Here is a 12,384-nt window from a genome sequence, read left to right as displayed (position 1 = left end):
AGCAGGTGTACACACGCATGCACACACACAAGCACACACGCATGCACGCACGCACCTGAGCCTCAGCTAGTGAAACAGCCGGTGCACACACACACACACACACACACACACACACACACACACACACACACACACACACACACACACCTGAGCCTAAGCTAGTGGAGCAGTCAGTAGTGGAGAGCTTGGACTTTGAGCACATTCTGTAACCACCGCTGAACCACTGGGAAGAGTATGATTAACCAATGAAAGCTGTCTTCAAGGCTGCTCCTCATCGCCAGGGTTACCGTCCCTGCCTCAACAAACAGGTACATGACAGGGGGTTCACAGTGCTGTGTTTGTGTGAGAGAAACTGGACAATGATTGGTGTGTGGTGAACATGATGAAGGTATTCATGCTTACAAAATGCCATTGTTCAAGGTTCAAAAACACTACAATGTATTTCATTCTAGTTTCACGTGAAGCATGTTACTCGAATATATATTATTTCAATGTTATAGTCAAATTAGCCATTCAGATAAATGCAAACTAATATGTGCAGAAGTGATTCATCTTTGCTTGCGGCAGTCTTTTTAATAGTAATTTAATTTCAGCCGGGGAAGCATGTTTGACAAACGGCACAGACTCTGCCTCTTTAGGGAATTGAACCTAATCGGATATAAAATAAGGAGGTCAGATGATTGGTCGAATCCTCTTGGTCATGCATTGGCCATACTAGTAGCCGGCCATGCCTCCTTCTATATTTCTGCCTTGAACCCACCGGCTGGTCCTTCTGTGGCAGTGAGCTAAGGTTGTCTCTTAACTAGGAGTCGAGATCAAGAGATTCAAAGACTTTCTTTGCCACCCCCTCATATGTGTCATAGCTGGAGTGAGTGTGGAGTGAGTGTGGCAGATTCCATAGACTGCGAAGTAAAAGCTAAAAAGTGTCAAATATGCGGAAAATATATGCCGTTAAAAATAGATAGTGCAAGAAACATACAGGTCATGAATGTCAGAGTGGAAATTGGAATGCATAAATAAAAATGACCAAGTACTAAATGCCGATTCTCTAATTGCATTGGTTGTTGTGTATATATATATATATATATATAACACTTCTGTGTCATACTCATGACTTGTGATGTCCTGCTGTGTGTGTGTGTGTGTGTGTGTGTGTGTGTGTGTGTGTGTGTGTGTGTGCGTGTGCGCTAGTTGTTTGTTGTTGCCTCTCGGCCACCAGCTGGTGAGGGTTTATGGGTGTGCCGAGCCAAGGTCATGGTGCTAGGAAAAAGTTTTGGCCGCTGCGTGTCTCCAGGCATCTAAACTTAGGTCAGGTCACTAAGCAGTCACTTACCAAAACGGTTGCTTTGACGAGGGTTCCAAACTTAGTCAATCAAACGTCATTTGTTTTTAACACTTTTGTCGTTGTAATCACGGTCTTGAAGGATAGTCTTCCTGGGGTCCACACATGACACATAAGACACAAACAACATGAACATACATTTCATATGGTCGTTAATGGTCGTTATGGTCGAAAATCCAATGACAGTGCTTTGGCACGTTTGTGTCCTCACAGATGGAGCGAAAGCCCAAATCAACCTCAGAACTCTGAGGCTGGTGGCTCCCCCTGGTTGATTATCAGTCAGTGTGGAGAAGGTTTTTAAGGATTACACAGCGCTGTCTGAGTCAGTTTTTGGAACATTGTAATGCATACTTGGATTTGTAACCACAGTCTTGATTGCTCATCTTGACTGTTCTATTTGAGTGTCGTGGCAATTTCGTCTTTGTTTGGTGAATTGTGCAGTATTGTTGGTTTTTCTTGCCTTTACATTGAGAAGAATGTGAGAAAGTATTTAAAGATAAAGTGTGTTGGGGTTTTTAGCTGTGGAACCTGCTCCATGTACACTGGCTCATGAATTGATGAACTGAAAAGCATGCATGTCTGGGAGGACATGTACAAACTGTGCAGTATGATGCCCATTATATGGTTTACACAGTGCTACAGTTGGTTAAAGGTGGTATGTAATCCTGTTTATTTTGAAAAGCGCGTAGGTAGTAGTAACGTGTTGCTGGGTCACTCTTTAGTGTCTTTAAGGCTTTCAATATTCTTTTGATTTGCTTGACTATTATCCATCACTTTTAAGCAACTTAAAACGTGGTCAAAATTGATTTGTGTTAAGATGATGATAAATATATCTGAATGAAGTAGGCCATAATTGATATTTTTTCTCTCTCGTATAAATGTACGTGGGCAGCACGTGCATACATCTAGCTCCGTGTCACGCCTACTGTACATTGACATCATCGTCCGCGTCGCGTACGACTCAGTAGTAGCGTGCGATGCTACCTGCCAGCTGCTTACACTGAACTATGTATGAAGTTTGGAGAAGGCAGAGGAAGCAGGGAGACAACGCGGTAGCCACGGCAATCTGCACACACTCTGCTGCGAAGCCCCACCGGTGCGCTTTTCTTGCTCTGTCTCTCTCTCGCTCTCTCTCGCTCTCTCTCTCTCTCTCTCTCTCTCTCTCTCTCTCTCTCTCGATCTCTCACTCACTCCCCCTCGCTCGTCCCTCGTTCTGCTGATGAGTCGCTCAGCTGGGGAGCAGGAGAGGAGTGGAGAGCAGAGGCGAGAGCCTGGCGGGAGGACGGGAGGAGACGTGCGGCTGAGAGGAGCCATTCAGCCAAGGGATGCCCTCACGGGTCGGACGCACAGAGACAGCTTTTCGCACAGGAGTACCCTCTCCAAATGTTAGCCCCCCCACCCTCCCCCACCCCCACCTCCTCTGAGATGGCGCTAGGAGTCCTGATCGCCGTGGGCATTTCGGAGGCGGCTTCCGGCTGCGCGCTAGAGTCCCACACGCTGTAACGTGTGTCCGTTGCTCTGTGCCTTCTCCTTCCTCGCTGACGCGCTGTGCCCGCTCTTTGCGTTTGTGTGTGTGTGTGTTTGTGTGTGTGTATGTGTGTGCGCACAAGAGTCTCTGTGTGTGTGTGTATGTGTGTGAAGCTGTATGTCAGCGCCTCCTCTCTTCTCCTCCTCTGCCTTTACTTTCAGGGGGACCTCGTCTTTGTTTCTTTTGCCTCTGTATTTCACGAGCCACTGTCGTTTCTTTTGCTTATTTCGTGCCCACATCTGGCTCCGGGTTGGACGGTAATTTCGGATGCGGCTGCGGCGGCGGTTATGAATCTTAGCATAGGTTGAGACCACTTCACTTTCCTGCCTCCGACCAGCATGGATTGTCTTTGCATTGTCACCACCAAGGTAAGAGGCAAACGCAGGCGACCATACGTGCAGGGGGGATTTAGTGGGAGGATTAAAGATGATGAAAGAAAGTGTGAGAGAGAAAGAATCAGAGAGTGTGAGAGCGAGAAAAGAGAGAGAGAGAGAGAGAGAGAGAGAGAGAGAGAGAGAGAGAGAGAGAGAGAGAGAGAGAGAGAGAGAGAGAGAGAGAGAGAGAGAGAGAGAGAGAGAGAGAGAGAGAGAGAGAGAGAGAGAGAGAGAAATGAGGCATGCGGTGATGTTGAAGGACAGAAGCTCTGTTTTCATGTTATTTCTGGATGTGTGTGTGTGTGTGTGTGTGTGTGTTCTCTGCAATGTCTTTTGAAGAGAACTGTCTAATAAATAATTTCTGGGCTCATGTTTCCTCAGAATATTTAGCATTATGTTTTGTGTGTGTTTGTTGTTCATCAAAGCAGCAGCGTTAGCTGAAGAGGAGGCTGTAGTCCCCCTGTCCCCCTGGGCTCCACACGTAACACATAAAACCTCAACAAAATAAACTTCAACTTAAGATGTGCAAAAAAAGTCAGTGAATTCAAAGGTAATTCAATGAAAGTGCTTGGGCACCGTTCTGTCATCACAAGGAGTCGAAACCAGCAAGCAAACCCAAAACTCTGAAGCTGATGGAACCCCTTTGTTGTTTATCAGCCAGTGAGGAGGAGGACTTTAAAGGAACACGGGAAAATGAATGGGGGAGATTTCCCTTTTGTCAGCTGTGGTCTCCATTCAAGAAGTCCAGGGAGCCAGGGTTACGTCGTACACATCTTCATCTTGGAGCGCTGGACTCAAAGTTGCCGTTGATCGGCCGCACGTGCCTTCCCGTAATGGTGTTCAATAAGTGTTGTGCTTTGAGATGGTGCTCTAGGTGGCCCCTGGTTCATCCTCATTCTGCACTTCTTTTTAACCTCAGAAAATAGCATAGCATTTCGCTACGCTAACCTCCGGCGTTGTGTTGGCAATTTCCCCACTCAATCCTATCTCCAAAGCTGCTTAAATAGCCTCTTTGGATGTTTTACGCTGCATTCCCTATCTCCTTCCATTCCCTTTGAATGGTTAACTGCAGCGCTTCCCCATCCAGGCTAAATTAATGATCACTGTGTCCTCCAAGTCACAGGGCTGTCCTCTAATCAGCAGCCCCCCCGCTCCCCGCCCCACCCCACCACGTACTGAAGACACATAGGTTAGACCGTTAGTGCCGTCTACATCTCCCCTGCTGTCTTGCCTGCAGTGGCCACCCCGGAGTGAACATACCCTGAAGCACTCTCGATCGTTTGTGCGGAAAACGTGCATTGAGTGCAGCCTAAGTTTAGGACCAAGGCCATTTTCAAGATAAATGCATCTGAGCTGCCCACCCTGGCTGGAATATGGAGAGAGATTCATTTATGTCTGCGATTACTCAAACAAATCAGACTCTAGATTAAGTGGTCTTAAGTCTTAATTGCAGAAGAGCTCTATTCTGTGTGATTTGGCGTGTCACTTTCGGGTCATATACAGTATGTTCCAACCAATCATGTTGCTGAAGGTGGGGGATCTGTAAAGCACCGAACACATTATGCTCCGTAGTCGGCAATATAAGGAGAACGCCTGTCCCTGTAAGGTGAGCAGCGCTGAGGTCCTGAATGGAAATCTCTTGGCAGTGTCACGGCGGGGATCTCTTTGACGTCACTTCCTGTACCAGTGTTTGGTCATCCTGTCCGAAATGAGCAGAGGAAATGCAGAAGCGAGGCTCAGGTTTAAGGACTTGACTCTCGCCTCGCTTCCGCCACTAGTGTTTAGTGCCCACCTCCTGAGAATGAGTGTGTGCAGCTTAATGATATGCGGTTTACATGCCACGGCCCTGTTACGTAATGCTTAGAGAGCACGAGGAGTACTGAGCTATTAGAGAGAGAGAGAGAGAGAGAGAGAGAGAGAGAGAGAGAAACAGGGAGAGAGAAAGAGAGAAACACGGAGAGTGAAAGAGAGAAACAATGATTTTTATTTCTGACACAGTTGCTATGGATGACGTCTTTCCAATTATATTCTGAAAATATGTCAGAAAGCTTCTTTTGCATTCATTCAATCTCTCAGTTTCCACAGCTCCACATTTTTCCCTGTCTTTCTGTCCTCCACGCTCACAATGTCTCCCTGCCCGACCTTTGTGTATGCTTAACACCGCGGAGATATATTGCAGTATGTTGTCATGTGAATAGTTGATGTGAGTTTGCGGATTGACTTGGGAACTGTTTGCCGCAGTACTCGCTGTCAGTAACTTGCCTAAATATCCACATTATCACATGCCTCCTTATTGACCTCCTCACACATATTTAGTGCAAACTTTAAATGTTTGTGTTTTTGACAGTGATCCCAAAAGCTTGTATGTTGGTCAGTAGGCTGTCAGGCGGTCAACGTCCGGGGATTGAAAGCTCTGAAAGTTGTAAAGCATATCTGAGGTTAAAATGGTACGATGACTTATTATTAAAGACATTACAATATTAACCTTATTCAACCCCTTAATCTCCTATTCTGTTTATAACAATTGAAAGGCTGGGGGTCCAGTTTGGGTGGCCTAAATTATTTCCCCGCATTTCTTGCAAGTTGGTAGAAATCTATCGCATCGCTTGAATGAAAAACCTTAGCATGAAGTCTATAAAGTGATATGTTTGAGCAGAATTGTATAAATTAATATATATATAAATTGTGTTTCACTCTGTTCCGACATACACAACTTGTTGTTGGATATTTAGTTGAACTTAATAATACATACTTAACGTTAGGGCTGCTATATTATGGAAAAAAATCATAATCACGATTATTTTGGTCAATATTGAAATCTCGATTATTCAAACGATTATTTTTGAGTTTGAAAACATGATGCGTTTATTCATAACTCTTTATTCATTCAACTCGATTATATTAGTTTGGTGATCGTTTCACTCTGAAATCGAAATCGCGATCAAAATTTGATCAATCGCCCAGCCCTACTTAACGTTACGTTCCATGAGTACAGCCGAGGCCATTGCTGAGGCAGAAACCAAGACTCGATCGACAGTGATACAACTTTCCTCCTGCTGCCCACTACTGGGCAGCCTGCTGCGTACGTTTGTGATGCCATGTGTGTTGCCTGGAAACTGCATTGGTCCTGTTTGTGTGTATGGGTGAGGTGGGGGGGGGGGGGGGGGGGGAAGACGGAGAATCTCTGGGAAAGGCAAATGATCATGTGTCTGGAAAACACTGTTTTAAGGACCGCCGGTTTAACTGTAATTGAGGCAACACGCTATGACTGCAGCCCCTCAGTAACTCCTCCAGGGGTTGGTAGGCTGCGGGTTATGGTCTGACGGACTCAAGGTGATGTGTGGTGCTACTCTTGTCATTTGGAGTAGCCAGCAGCTTCATTGGAAATAATGGTTTCACGTTTTATGACAGGATGTTGTGGACCTGTGGATAATATACACACCTGCATGCCCAGAGCGCTCAGGGTCTCAGGGTCTCATTATACAATACATATCGGTAGAGCAAAACTTGAACATGAGTTGTTTGAGTATTTAGTATTGGTTATGACGTGAGAGGAGCGTTAAATGTGCTGTTGTTACGATTATACAGCTATTATTTGAGATTGATTGGTTAGAAATGGCCTGGTCATCTGTCAGCTATTAATGAGTGAAATGCACTCTGAGATTAAATGCTTCAAGTTGATTGTGCCTGCCTCTTTATGAGCCAATGGTGATTTAGACCGGCCTGGTTCATTTCTGACCAATCAGGGAATATCTGCCTTTATTTGTTCCGACAATTCATCTTGTCTGTCAATCACAGGTGCATGAAATGCAAAATTTCTCAATGGCGGAGGAACGTAGGGAGGGAGGTAGTAAACAGAGCAGGAGGGGACATTTTCTTTTGTCCGTTTTGTTTCAAAATTGTCTCTCTTCCTTTCTTTTCGGCTCTCTTTAGAACTCTTGAAAATGTACCTAATGCACCTTTTGAAACTGTGATTTATTGTGCGTAGAAAGGGATATCTGTGAGGTTAAAAACCGATTGGGGATAACAGATTTCTTCTCCGACTGCTGATGGCTAAAGGCGATGTTTATCTGTTTATCTGGGGGATGTTGACGTCTTGTCCACTAGTCACTACTGACGTCATCCCACATCAAAAACCACAGAGCTCTTTGAAACAATCCCCCAAAAAAATAGCTGCGTAACAAAGAACTTGTTATGACAAGATATCAAGTGTCGGCAATTGGTTTATTATAATAATTAAAACGGATTGTGCAGTGAAGACGGTCTAGTTACTCCAGTGCAAACAAGACGATCGCCGACGTGCCTGTCCCGTATAGGCAATACAGTGTTCTCATGATATGAGTGGGTTTTTGATTAATCCTTGACGGGTTCATTTATTATATTTCTGCAGTTATGGCGCAACTGGCACATGAATGACAATAACATAAACAAATGGGGTCCTTAATGTATCTGGGAGTCCCCGGATTTCATGCTGTAGGTTACAAACGCTCCGTTAGAAAGCGCGACGAAAGCCCAGTTCCTTTCAGTCTTCGTTTTATTTTTTCTCATGTCAACTCCTCCACACCAACCCCTGCATCGTTCCCTATCCCCTCTCCATCGCCTCCTCTTCTCACACGGGTGTATACGTTCCACTGCACCCGCCCCCGATTCCTCCACCCCTCCACCCCGTCCACCCCCCCTGATATCCCCCCACCTCCTCAGCTCCTCCATGCTCTTAGGGGAAATAAAGCGTTACGGGATGGAGGAGGAGGAGGAGGAGGAGGAGGAGAGATCCTTCTCCCTTCTTTAATTCCGCTAAGCGCTGAATCGATGGACAGTTACCACGGTAACAGGGAGGCTGGCACCAAAAATATATTCTATACAGCATCTTTGATACCTCCCACTACATTCAGCCTGGCTGGCTGGCGCATCTGCCCACATACAACCACGCTGCCCGTGTACTTGCCTCCCCAAGGCTGCCGGCTCCCTCCGGTGACACACAGAGATGAAGCGCGGGGGCCCACTCTCACGCGGGCGGCTCCGTCTTCAATGGGGCGGCAGGCACCTGGCCCTGACCCCTCCGCCGCCGCCCCCCCCCCCCCCCCCCCTCCCCTCTGCTCTAACACGGCGGCCGGGAGCGGCCGGGGTCTCTGGTTGAATAAACAGCCGACGCGCTCTTTTGATTCATTGACGCGGCTCTGATGTCGTTCCACGTCAGGAGCGGAGAACGTGGGCGCCGTGATTCAGAGACGTGGTGCGATGACCTCATTTAGATTTGATTGACTGTCATCCCTTCGAGAGTTTTGATTCGCCGAAACGCTCTTGGATTGTATTCAACGACGTTGTGATTTGATTCGATGACATCATACGGGTTTGATTCAATGACGTGATTCAGATTTTATTCAATGACACAATTACGATTTGATTTAGCCACAACTTTTAGATTGAATTTGACGAAATGATTCTGATTAAATTCCACGGCATGGGGAAGGACGGTCGAAAGACGCTGGTGTCTCATGCAGCTATTTCCAGGCAGCCTGTTAGAGCTGTGTGTGCTCTCTCCCCTTGTTCAGATGTGCAGCCACAGCACAAGGTGTAGATGCAATCTGTCGTCTGCCTTATCTTTAGCTACTGTGTTCAGGTGCATTATCTATCTATCTACATTATTTACCTTGAACACAGCCTATTTTTTCGTCATGCCCAATTTACTTGTGTCACACAATACCATAACTTCTATATCAATATCCCATATTATATAATACTAATAAATGATAATATGAGGATAAAGTCACGTGGCTATCTGGCTATAACAAAATGAAATTGGTGGTTGTGCGAACATTATCTCTTGCTTAAAACAGGTAATCCTACCACTTAAGTACTCGTCTGTAAGATAACAAACACATCAATTGTCACAATTTTATCAGTTTGTCGCACATTGCCACTGTATGTATTGTCACAAATGTATTTGCTGTCCCCATTCTATTTATTGTCCATATTTCATATTTTGCAAAGATAAACACAGTTTCAGAATCGCCTTTTCCGTGTTTTCTCTCGTTGCATGGATGCTACTTGATAATTGGAATTAACGGGACAAAATGTACCATTTCCCATTTCCACTTGCCAAACATTTGCAAATATTTGGTTGACTTCCTGCTGCCCTTCATTTGTGTATTGTAGAGTTAATGGCTGCTGAAAATAGTTTCAAACAAGTTAGAGCCAGCAATCGTGGCATATTAAGACTTCCTGCAGAGTGCTGTGGAGTGACACTGTGGAGTACATCTTGTTATGTAATGCCGCATGTGAGAATACTTCATCCTAGGTGGGGTGGAACACGCTGCAAACTAAGACACCCAGTGTTTTCCACAAATTAGAGGGCTGTTTAAATGTGTAGGTTCTAAAAACAATACAATTGATCCTTGGACACAAAATCACATCTCTTTCTCATCTCCTCTCTCTTTCTCTATCTCCTTTCTCTCTCTCTCTCTCTCTCTCTCTCTTTCTCTCTCTCTCTCTTTCTCTATCTCCTTTCTCTCTCTCTCTCTCTTTCTCTTTCTCTCTCTCTCTCTCTCTCTCTCTCTCTCTCTCTCTCTCTCTCTCTCTCTCTCTCCCTCTCTACCCCCCCTCTCTCTCCCCCTCACTGTCTCTCGACAGCTGAGTTCCACGCCTCTGAGCTGGTGCTTTGCATCAAGTGATGCTATTTGCAAAAATAAATAAGAAGAAGAAGAAGAAGAAGAAGAAGGAGGAGGCTGTGGGGAAGGGGGTGTGGAGGATGATGCCATGCTAGAGTAGGAGTAGCTCACGCTCAGGGATGCTATTGCTACTTTCTGTGTCTCTCGTGATGCTGTGGCGATGCTCTTGGCTTATCACGCCACCGTCTTAGGGAGAGGCGAGTGACCACCCATGCCCCACCAGACCCTACATGTCGCTCCAACGCTGCCATGTTTTTTGTCTGCTATTGTTCCCTGCGATCACACCGGAAGGTAAGGGATTTCTCGGTGTGTGTGTGTGTGTGTGTGTGTGTGTGTGTGTGTGTGTGTGTGTGTGTGTGTGTGTGTGTGTGTGTGTGTGTGTGTGTGTGTGTGTGTGTGTGTGTACTGATACATTGGAGTTTGATTTGGCATCATTGTGATCTGTTACTGTATTTGGACAACTTTGTTTTCCCAGTTGTGTAACAACTACAGTGTCATGTGCTTTTTGTTCGCTTTCAGGCTGAAGATCATTTTCTCTGTTGTCTACTACTAAGAAGTTATTACAAATGTACATTTTGTTTTTCAATTTGGTTGTTCTAACATTGAGAGACCATCCTGATGTCACAAGTTCAGGTCACATATCAGTTCTGATCAGATCAGATCTGGCCTCGCTTCTGTTGAAAAAACTTTTGAAAGCACAAAAGGTGGATGGAGCAATCAGCGCTAGGGGAAGGGGTAGTTTAGGTAGGAGTCAGCAAGGCTAGTTTTAGTTCATAACAACTCGGGCTGCAATCTATTTCCGGTGTCGGGAGCAACCTATGTTAAAAAAACTGAAAGATGGTTACAAGTGGAGTGAGGCAAGGCTGATCTTCAGTTAGAAAATTAAATGTGACCTCGCAAGTTCAGGATGGTTTCACAAGGCTATGGTTGGTTGGCTTAGATTTGCAACCTGTTCCTGGGCCAGTCAGTGGACTCGATGCAAACTTCTGCATTGATTAGCTGTGAATAGCAAGGGTGTGTGACCAGGCTGTTGGTGGAATGTGAAATTGTATGCAGATGTTTGCAAAACATAGCAGATGCAAAATGGCATTTTTGGGCTTTGTGAAATATATAATGAATGAATGAGTGAAGCATTTGATAGTGTGTAAGCTTATATGGATAATATTGGCAGGCAAAGGAATGGTTGACAAGCATCTTCCTTAGAAAATGGCACTCCAAACAAGCAAAACCCATTTTAAAGACAAGCTTTTAAATTAACGATTTATTTTCTGCTTTTAATCTTTTGTACGCTTGTGTTTCTTTAGTTGTTTTTTTGTTTTATGGATACTGGGCTGCTTATGCTAGCTTATGCTATTACCCAGAGTTGTCATGTTTGTTGACAACAATGCAAGTTTTGAAAAGGTTATCAGTAAATAAAGGTGTACATCCAGTCTTGGAGTTAGCATGAAGCTAGCTGGAAGTAGCACTAATATGGACAGGCATAAGTTCAGAAAGTCTGACTTTTTCTCAGAAATCGTTTACAGTGAGTTCCGGGGAAGGAACGGGGAGAGTTTAGCCTGGAGGCTCAGCAGGGATTTGAGGTGTTGGCCAGCACATAGAGGCCCAAGAGTCCCAGTTAAGTATAGTGAGGAGGAGCCTCTGGCCTGAAGCCAGCAGCAAGCCCACACAATTAGGTACTCATTGTGTGAATGAGCTAAGATGTTTGCATCCAAAAAAGTCCACTTTGCAGCATCTGTGATAACATTGTTTAGTGTGCTTTTCTCTTCAGAATAGATAAACTGCTACCATGTTCTCGTCTTCTTCTTGTTTAGTCACAGATGGCCCCTTTGAGTCCTGGCTGCATGAGTCTGTTTTTTCCCCCCCGTGTTGTGCTTTTAATAAATGATTCAACCCGTTGTGTAGAATTAGCATGATAATCATCCTGAATTTCCATTTTATTTTATTAGAGACATTTTCGAGCCTGCGCAGGGTTGCTTCCACCTAAACCAATCACTAAGCCAGTAGATAACGATTCCCAATGTGTTGTTCAGCTTCAATAACTGAATCAATAGACTTTAAAGGTCCCATGGCATGCTATTTTATGGATGCTTTAATATAGGTATTAGTGGGCCCCTAATACAGTACTTGAAGACGTTCAAGAAATTCAGCCTTGGTGCAGAGTTACAGCCACTACGAGCCAGTCCCACAATGAGCTCTCCACAAACGTGCCGTTTTTAGAGGCGGGTCAAGGTGGAGGGTGGGGGTGTGGCCCTGAGCAGCTTATAGATATTTAGATATCTATATAATATATATTATCATGGTCAAAAGCTGTTTGCGCCTCCGGATGATATTATGAATCTCAAACGACTGCGTCAGGTTCTCAGACCCCTCTGGTTCTTCCACTTCCACGTCAATATTAAGTACAGACTGAACCGCGAAATGGAGGAGAAAGGGATTGTTGCCCGAGATTGTTGCCCGGGGGTTGTCTGCGTC

General features: G+C 45.1%; 1 protein-coding gene across 1 annotated transcript in view; it reads left to right on the top strand.

Moving 5' to 3' along the window:
- The window catches only part of dlg2 (discs, large homolog 2), a gene marked incomplete at both ends in the record, with an annotated part of 124,633 nt that overhangs the window by 22,472 nt on the left and 89,777 nt on the right, over positions 1-12,384 (top strand). The window lies entirely within an intron of this gene.

Source organism: Micromesistius poutassou, assembly GCF_964030765.1.
Source record: "Micromesistius poutassou genome assembly, chromosome: 10".
In the NCBI taxonomy this organism is placed as follows: Eukaryota; Metazoa; Chordata; class Actinopteri; order Gadiformes; family Gadidae; genus Micromesistius; species Micromesistius poutassou.
Note: the sequence above shows the minus strand (reverse complement) of the source record. Positions and strands in the feature narration are given on the sequence as shown.